Below are 10379 nucleotides of genomic sequence, written 5' to 3' on the forward strand. Positions count from 1 at the left end.
GTTCCATCTAAACCTTTTTTGTACAAAACATCCAGCCAAATTACATACTTATCAGCCTTTAACTTAAGATTCCTTTGCTCTTTTGCTGACAAATGACTTGGGCAGCTGTCATAAGTCAAGTAATAAGCCACATTAGAGAACCAGGTATCTTGCAATCCAACAAAAAGAGTTAATGGCAATTCTGCTTCTGTTTCCATCTCATTTTCTGCTATTAACCTGCATAAGCCTTATCCTTTGACTGTCTTCGTAGGGTGAATATCTAAATCATATTCTTGAATTTTTGTTACCCAAGTTGCTCTTTTATTGAGTTTGACCTCTTGCTGAGTTAAAATGCTTTTCACCGCAGAATCTAGAACAAAAACCAAAGAGTGAGAGTGCAGAATATAATACCGAAATTGCTTCACAGCCTTGACTACAGCAAAGGCGTGTTTCTCCAAGAGTGAGTACTTAAGCTCATGCTTCTTGAGCGGAATACTCATGAACATTATAGGTGCTTCGACCCCAGCTTCATCCAACTGTAACAGTATTCCGGACATTGTATGATATGATGCATAGCAATACAAAATGAAGTCTTTTGTGAAATTTGGGTTAATGAGAGTAGGCGCATTTGCAACTGAACCCTTGATTCTTTCGAAAGCTTCTTTGGCCTCTTCAGTCCATTTGAAAGGATGTTGTTCACTCAACAAGTTGATGATGTGTTTTGTAGTTTTTGCAAACTCTGGAACGAGTTTCCTTAAGAAATTCACTTGACCAAAGAACGACCTTACTCTAGTCTGGTTTGAAGGTAAATTGAGACGTTGAATTGCATTAACTCTCTCAGGATCAATCTTGACTCCTTCCTTTGAGACAATATGTCCTAGCAATTTGCCCTCTGTGACACAGAAAACTGATTTCTTTGGGTTCAGGGAGTTTCCGTGCTCTCGACAATGCTGCAAAACTGCCCTCAGATCCTTGAGATGGTTCTTCCTCCCTTTAGAAAATACCATCAGGTCATCTAGGTAAACAACAATAATTCTATCTCAAAAATCCTTAAAAGAGGAATCCATAGCTCTTTGAAAGGTGGCTCCGGCATTTATTAAACCAAAAGACATACGATTATATGTGAATGTTCCCCACGGAGTGATGAATGTCATCTTGTGTTGTTCATGCTCTGCAACACTAATTTGATTGTAACTAGAAAAACCATCTAACATCGACATCATCTCTGACCCGGATACCGTCTGCAGAATGTGGTCCATATTGGGTAAAGCGTAGTTGTCCTTCAAACTTGCCTGATTCAAATTACGAAAATCGACATAAATATGAATCTCCCCATTCTTCTTCCGTACGGGCACAATGTTGGCTACCCAGGTAGAATGATGAATTGGATATATGATTCTGGCCTTAAGCATTTTATCAACCTCTTTAAAAATTGCATCCGCCATTATGGGGTTGAAATTCCTCAATTTTTGTCTAAAAGGAGAGACGCGTAGCTTCAATGGAATCTGATGTTGAAAATGCCCATCTCTAAACTCCTTCAGGTCATCGTAGGACCAAGTGAAAACATCAATGTATTGTTTCAGCAGTGTGCCAAGTATTCGCTTTTCTTCCGTAGAACAACACCTGCCAATTGTTATCGCTTTTGGGTTAGACTCATCGCCCTAATTTATTTTCTCGCAACTTCCTTTCCCATCATCCTTGGGGACTTTCTTGCCTATGAATGCATCATCTCTGGTGAAAAACCTCTCCAGAGTCACTAGCCCTTTCGGAATTTCGTCGCCTTTGAGCTGGATAAAACTATTCATGGGATCAACATCTGGGTCTAGACTAAACTCCTTGCAGTTATTTTTAGAACCTTCAAAATATGATTGGGAGAATGACTGAACACATTCCAAAAAATCTTTGATCTGAGCATTCACATCAAACACTTGCCAATGATTTACATTATCAGGGACACTAGGCCTGTAAATCATTTCAATCCTATATGAATTATCCTTAAAGTCTGGATGCGGTAACAAAAGTGAAGCTGAAATGGCCAATGAATCTACCCTACTATTTTGTTCCCTCGTAATGGCCTCAATCAAGAAAGCATCAAAGAATTCTAACTCATCCCAAACCCTATTCCTATAATGTCTCAATCTATCATTCTTAAATGTATAAACATTTCTCACCTGTCTGACGATCAACTCTGCATCACCTTTAACTTTGAGCAATTTGATACCTTTACATCTGGCCTCATTTAATCCTAATAATAATGCCTCATACTCTGCAGTATTATTAGTATTCTTAAAATCCAACTTGAAAGAAAATGGAAAAATATTACCAGTGGGTGACAGCAAAACTACCCCTACTCCAGAGCCGGAGTTGGTGCAACTTCCATCAAATTCCATCTGCCACAACCTGCCAAGTTCGTCAACAGCTTCTTCCGGTTCCCTTTCGCTAGGTGCAAGGATGAGATAGTTTCCGAACTCACATTCTTGAAACAAAATCTGGGCTTTGGGGTTATCCGAAGGAAAAATAGTGTACTTATTTTTCGGCTCAGGTTCAAGCTTGATTTTTTGTTTTCCAAGAGGAATAATAGCTTCAGACCAATCCATCTTGATTTCACCTCCAAGGTCTTTACAAAAAGTTCTACTCAAGAGCATCCCATAACTTGCGGGAATGTTAGCAACCAAGATAGTTAATTTTACTCTTTTATCAGGGCATGCTGCTAGCACTGTCTGGACGTCTTTTACCTATCCAATAAGAGGAACCTATTTCCCATCCATCGAAAAGCATCTCCCAAATATTTTCATGAGAGTCAAACCTAGAGACCTAGCCACAGGTGAAGGCATTATGTTGTCTGATGCTCCTGAATCTATTATGCAATTGCTAAGCTTCTGACCATTTAGGAGAAGGGATATATAGAAAGGTTCAGGTTTCAGAATCTCAACTTCAAGCCCATTTTTAGCATCATGAAAAGCACAAGGATCGGCCAAGTTAGCTAATGGGCACGAGACAGATGAAGATTTTTCAGCAGCAATCAAATCACTATTCTCCACACATCCGGGCACCAAGGAATTCGAAGAAGAGTCTCCCTTAACATATTTGACCAGCTTATCTAGTTCTTTTGGATTCAGGTTTCAAATACTCAGTAGTGGGAAGTTGAATAGTGGAAGCTTTACAAAACTCAATGATGTCAAAGGAGGAGGAAGAGGAAGAGCTATTGTTATCTTCATGATTCTTTTGCAAAATCCTAACCTCAGGAGTCTTTGAAAAGCTATTATTTGGGAGATCTTTACCTTTGAAATTGCCTCCAGAAGGGTTCACAAAAGAAGAATATTGGGAAGTTCGTTGATTCCTTGTTATAATTGCACATGCAGGACCTTCAAGGGTCACCAAAATGTTACTACCTCTTTCCGAATCTGACTCATATTTGAGGTAGAATGTTCCAGAGTTACCGGGTACCTCTTGAATTTTTTCTGCTTCAGTGAACTCACCTAATTCATCTTTTGTGTTTTGCATCTAAACATGTCTTATCATATCAGGACAAGAACCCTCATCGTGATCTGTGGTAAGATGGAATGAACACATGACACCCTTATCAGGAGGTGCCTCTATTTGTAATCTTTGTGGAGTAGCAAGTAATTGCAACGGTCATCCATAGTTATACTGATTTGGAGTTTTCCTGCTTATATCTTGGTAAGGCTGCAGATAGGAACTTCCAGGCTTTGGTATCTGCCTCTTCAAAGCAATCATATCATTGACAAGCCGCTAAACAACTGGGTCAGTGGAAGAGGTGGATGCTTGAGGTTGACCCTGAGGGGTTTGTACATCTTTCCTCCATTTCTCGGCTATTATCAGATCATCTTCAAGTTGTATAGCTTCCTTTTGTGCAGTCTCTAGATCAGCCGGCCTACTTCTTCTAGGGTGAAAACCCATGTCAGGAGGCATGGTATTTATGAAGAAACATTGTTGATTATTCGTGGTTGGCCTTTTGGCTTGAGGAATTTTATGGATAATCTTAATATACCTAGCTACATAGTCCCTCATTGGCTCATGAATTTCCTTTTTCATTTGTGTGAGCTAAGCCAATAACAAATGTTCATCATTAGCACTTTTGAACCTTTTCTCAAAAGCGGTTTTCATTGTTTGCTAGTCAGTTATGGATCCTGCTCGCAGATGACTGAACCAATCTGTTGCCCCCTCCGTAAGAGTTTGGGCAAAAAGCTTAACGGCCACATCTTCATATTGGACTGCCAAAATCCTAGTGGCTACATTAAAAGAATTCAAGTGCTCTTCAACTGAGACTTTTCGTTCTCCATTATATTTAGGTAGGACATCCCTTGCCCCTTTTGGAAGTGGATTATGAGCTGCGAGAGCAAGAGGTCCAACAGCAGCACCCCATGGTTGGGCCATAATAAACACAGGATAAATGGTTACTAGAGGAGGAGCTTGAACTCCAGTAAGCATTAGTGCTTGCCAAGGGTTTCAAGAAGAAGGTATAGGATTAACTCTGACAGGAGAGAAAGGTCTACTTTTAGCGTTTCTTTTGGGAGTAAAATTTGTGGCAAACGACAACCCTTGTAATTCTTCAAAAAAATTATCAATTATTCCTTCTCTCCTTTGCGATCTAGCATATGGACGAGAATCCAGTGTTATCACCCTTAGGAAACCTAAGCTCTTTTAAGTAAATTTCAATCTCAACATTTTTCTTGAATTATAGAACTGTGTCTTTGACAAAACAAACTTTGTGAATTTGTTGATTATAGGTTTAATTTTGTCATGTCCATGGTATGCTAGACTACTGAATGTTCGGTTTTCCTCTGTTTGTCCCCAGCAGAGTCGCCAAAAATCAGTTAGTCAACGGATTTGTCTTTTCTTAACATGATCAATTTTAAACTCTGTCGCCTTCTTTTAAAGACAAGTGTTTCACTAAACATTTGGGTAAATGTTTGTATAAACCACTTCCCTCTGAATTTTCCATAGGTACAGCTCCCTATTTCAGTTATTCAAGGAATTATTTTAATTAATTTAATTTGAGTAGTAGCTTTTAACCCGAAAGCATGTAAGGCTACCTGCCTCATTCTTGGATGAGAGGCCAATATTTCAAACATGTTTCTAAAAAAGAAGAAAACAATCTTTCCTATCTTTTCAATACAAGAGATGAAAGTAACTGAATCAAAGTTCATTACACCATTTCCACAGGTTTAATAAAAAATGAACAGATTAAAGAAACCAAATCTGTTCTCAAACATGAATCTTTTCTAAAAGAAAACAAACACTCAAAGGAAGCAATACCAGAAGAATAGTAATTTTCTGCAATGGTAAGATCGTTACTGTTATTTGATTAGATAAGCATATGCAAAGATATGTGTCTACACAGATTCAAAACCCATAGATTTTCCTTCTCCCAAGAACAGTATGATCTTTGTATATATATATTCTTATGCGACAAAGGCACAATAATACATGTATAAATCTATTTCCATTCCAGATTTAGCAGTTTGATTCTTCCTTCAATAAAACAGAAAATTCACAAAACAGAGGGAAAAACAAAAACTAACCAAAATTGGTCACCAAATCTAACCCCTATTTTATTTGTCTTTCCTTAATTTATATTTTTTAGAATAGGGGAGGTCTCCCTGAAAACTCAACCTCCCCCAAAACAGTTATGAAATCAACAAGATGTATTTTGGAACAGATGTCCCGAAGTCTTTGCATAAACATGAGAAATTACAAAAATGAAGGAAACCGGGCCTAAACCAATGCATTATGTCACTTTTCCATCATCATCATCCTCTCCGCTTTCACGGGCATCATGGGTGGTTGTGAGTTCTTGAATAATAGATTGGTTTGGTACTTTTATCGCGTTGAGCTTTGCCTTCACCGCCTCCTTATTCCACCGGTGCTTCACCATCTTTTCGGCGTGTTTCAGCAACTGATCATTTCCAATAAAAGTCATGGACTCAATCCTAGCCACCCTTGTTATATCTTCCGGGGTGAAATTACCCTTGGCCTTGATTTTCTCCATGTTTATCCGGAAAGCCCTGATTGCATCCTGTGTGTTCAACCCGCAAATTCCCAACTGCCAATCATGGTCAGGGTTAACCACCTTGTTATCTTTAACTATACTACACTGAAGATCTTGGAGCTCGTAAACAGAGGTCTTAGCATCAGAGATCACAGACTTGAAGGTAAGCACTCGCCACATTATGGTTTTCTTCAGCACAAAGAGCTGACATTCATCCACTACCAGTTTGATTGAGTGTTCCGTCAAAAACCTGGCAACTCCATATTCTTCTATTTTGGCAAACAAGGGCAAGATATTCTGCCATTTGTGTTCCTCCTTCTCCCACGGTACAATCTGATTTTGAACTTCGGCGATAAGACTTTGTATCTCATTGCATAACCTCTGAGAGTCGGTGATGTACCTCTCCCTATCCTTGATTATTCCCTCAATCCATTTCTCCATGGCTTCTGCAATACTCTTGGCCCGTTGAACTTGGCTCATTAACTTTTTATTTTCTGGCGAAGTAGGGTCGAAGTTCTCTGTAGCATGAGATATTGGGAGTGCCCCAAAGCAACCAATACTGTCGATGAACTGGGAAAGAACATTTATGTGTCGCTTTAGCTCTCTCTTTTCTCGCCCATCTTTCTCCGATCTGGTGAGCATTTTCTTTGTCGATACCTGGAAGAAATGATTGTCTGTGTCTCTACTCATATTTCTCTACTCATCATTGTCCAGGCGGGCGGTGGTCTTGAACCTTTTCAACTTAGGACTCTTCTCTGTGTACTTAATCACCATTTCTTGAATTGGAATAGTCATGGGAAGAAAACTTCGCTTTTTGTTCACCAAAGTGGTCAACCACTTAGGGGTTGCACTGGAGCTGGTTGTTCCTTCGATCGCTTTGGAAGGTGGCGTCATAGCCATAGTCACCGTATGAGAATCTAGGGCATTAGCAACATCGCTATCCAAGTCTTCAACTTCAAATATCTGGGCATCGAGAATCATATCTTTCACCCCTGTATCCTTTGCTTGATCCATCTTTCTTTGAGCGGCACTTCGGGACTGGGTATGTCGAGGAGTACAAAAATCCAAAGCTGAATTAGACCTATGTCTAAGCTGGGGTGGCTTGTTATCCTTACCTACACAAATAGGCATAGAAGCATTGTTAGAAAGATGCTTTGGTGAACATAGAGGGTCCTTATTACTTCTCACAAAATTAGACTTAATGCCTAATTTCGCTGCTTTCTTATTGGCAACCCACGTCGCGGTCCTTTCCAAAACACCTTTGGTCCTTAACTATATATCATCTTTCTCTTTCTCATCCCAGTCAATTGGAGGCATTTCAATTTCTGCACGAGCTAAGTATCCTGGTTCGAAAAGCTCTAGATAGTCCTCTTCGAGCTCCTTAGTATCCAACTTTATCTGCAATGAAACAACTTGTTCTAACACCAACCTCATGTTTCCCCTTTTGAACACCTCGAGTTCATAAGTACAATATTCCCATAAATCCTCTAGTTGAGGTATTAGGAGGTATGGCATTAGACCAAGACTTCAGGAAAAACCCTTGTTATCAAAACCTCTCCTTTCAGGATACAGGGAAAATTGAAATTCCTGAGATCTGCTCCAATACTCAAAGCATCGGACATCGAACTGTAGGACAACACGCCCAATTGGATGGGAAAATGACCTTCCCATTTATCCCTAGGTTGTGCCTTTTTGATTATAGAGGTCAGTTGTCTACATATCTCTACCAGAACAAAGCAATCTGAACAAAAGTGAGGGAGCTTGAAGGGCTCCTCTTCAAAGCCACCTACCCTTATGTAACAGAAGCATGGAAACTGGATATAAAAACTACCAAACCTCTTTATCAATGTCTGTGCATCCTCGAAGATTCTTTCGGCTTTCATATTCTTCAATTCATGACACAAGTCACCCAGAAAAGCATTGTGCACCCTTCTGAAATCCTGTAAGGCCTTATCCTTTTGCAGCATGGGATAGAACTCATATACAAAAATGTCCTCCTCAGTGAGCTGTTTTGGTATTCCAACCAACTCCTTAACACACACCAAACAATACAAGAGATACGAAGACATAAAGAAGTTATGTTTGAACTGTTTAGCCATACTCAGTTGTTCTCTCATTGAATCGGCAATCAATTCAGCCCAATCCAAATACTGCTTTCCTTCCAAAACTAGTTGCATGTAGCAATAAATCCAATCGTCGAAGCTATAAGCTTCAGCGGATCCTCTGGCCTAGTGCAACAAAAGCATAACATCATGAATGTGAGGCAATATGTGATTCTTATTAGGATTCTTGGGTAACCTGGAACCACCTCTTTGAGGAACCTTCAACCAGAATTTCGCTACATTGTTACGGTGTCCGGTTCTGTCCGCATTGAACTCGGTGATTGACTGACCAGGGGAAAAGTTGGAGAACTGGTAATCAGGTATCTTGAAGACTGAGGAAATTACTTCACAATTTATGCCAAGAAGGGTTTCACCATTGTCTCTCCTAATGGTCTCAGACACTAGGTCATATCTAGCGATACGTTCCCGAATCAATTCTGGGCAAGGAATGGCTGGGGGAAAAGTTGCCACTTCTATGAGACTGCTACTCAAAATCTCCACACCAAAAGATTTGTCAATTCCCTTGAACACCCTCTCTTTCAACACCTCAAGATTTTCCCCTTTTAGATCGGTATCGCTAACTATGGGCTCAGTGGATGCCAGGCTAAAAACATTCCCAAACAAATGTAGTGTGGACTTCATAATTGAAAGCAATAAGCCTAAACCAATTGCAGCAAAAATTTCTATGAGAGATAAAATGCAAGCAAAAACTACTGGAGAGAACAAAAAAAGGACTCACCTTCACTGTTGAACAACCAGACGACGACTAGCAGTAAACAAGACTCCTATCGAGGAAAAACAAAAACGCAGCAGCGAGGAACAAATGCAGAGCACTAATAATCCTTCATACCTTATTGGTGAGGGCAATGATATGGAAACATTAAATGCAATAATTCTAATTTTCAGTCTGAGTGTGTTAAGTTTGTGGATTGGACATCGCACGCATGCATTGAATGCATGGCGGCGTTTTTGAAGTAACCGCCAGTTCCCGAAATGATTACTTACTTCGAAAAGCCAGGAATCGGCATCACTTAAAACATGGTTCAGCTTCCACATATTTGGTAATGAATGCACCATCAAATCATTAAAACCCGTGGGACCCACCAACTTCGTACACATATGAACATCCTGGACAGACTTCATGGGCATTCAAGTAGTTCAAGATGTACGCCATGCTCAAGGAAAATCTTGCTGAGAAAACTAATTATACCAAGTTGCTGACCATTAGTGCTATATTGAACATGTTGAACACATTTGAACCTCTTGAACTTGGTTCAATAAGTTCAAAACCCAGAAAGAAATAAAGTAACATATTGCCAAACAAGAAACTTTTAGAGAGCCGCTGCAAGATACTTAAAGAAAATATTAATATGAAAGACTTACCTGAACACCTAGAAACCTATGGAACCTAAATGAACCTGTTGAACTCAGTTCAAGATGGTTCAACTTGTTCACAGATTTCAACTAATTACTAAAACTCGACATTTGTGACTGAAAGAGGATTTACAGACGTACTAAGGACTTGAACCGAGGTGTCACCAAAAAGATAAGGACTCTGAATGGAAGTTTTATAGGATGACTCGCTCTTGTCATGAGGAATAAATGGCGCAGTAACAGTCATAAGACCCCTTAAGGGGACCTGTTAAAGGGTATTATGTCATAATAGGACTAATAATGACATAATAGGATCTATGATGATGTAATAGGTCCTATTATGTCATCATAGGTCCTATTATGACATCATAGGTCATATTATGTCATAAAACTCCTTAAGAGGACCTATTATGACTTTATACCCCTTACTAGGACTTGTTAATGGGTATTATGTCATAATAGGACCTATTGTGACATAATAGGACCTATAATGTCATAATATGACCTATTATGTCATAATAGGTCCCATTGTGACATAATAGGTCCTATTATGACATAATACGACCTATTATGTCATAATACGACCTATTATGTCACAAGACCCCTTAAGAGGACCTATTATGACATTATACCTCTTACTATGACCTATTATGACATAAGACCCCTTAGTAGGACCTATTATGACATATGTAGAGAAAGATAATTTGGTTGAGAGAGAGAGAGGTAGTACTTTTAGAGAGAGTTAAGGGGTATTATGTCATAACAGGACCTACTGTGACATTATATGACCTATAATGTCATAATACGACATGTTATGTCATAATAGGTCACATTGTGACATAATAGGACCTATCATGTCATAATATGACTTATTATGTCATAATAGGTCACATTGTGACATAACAGGACCT

This window comes from Cryptomeria japonica, chromosome 4, assembly GCF_030272615.1.
Source record: "Cryptomeria japonica chromosome 4, Sugi_1.0, whole genome shotgun sequence".
NCBI classification, from domain to species: Eukaryota; Viridiplantae; Streptophyta; class Pinopsida; order Cupressales; family Cupressaceae; genus Cryptomeria; species Cryptomeria japonica.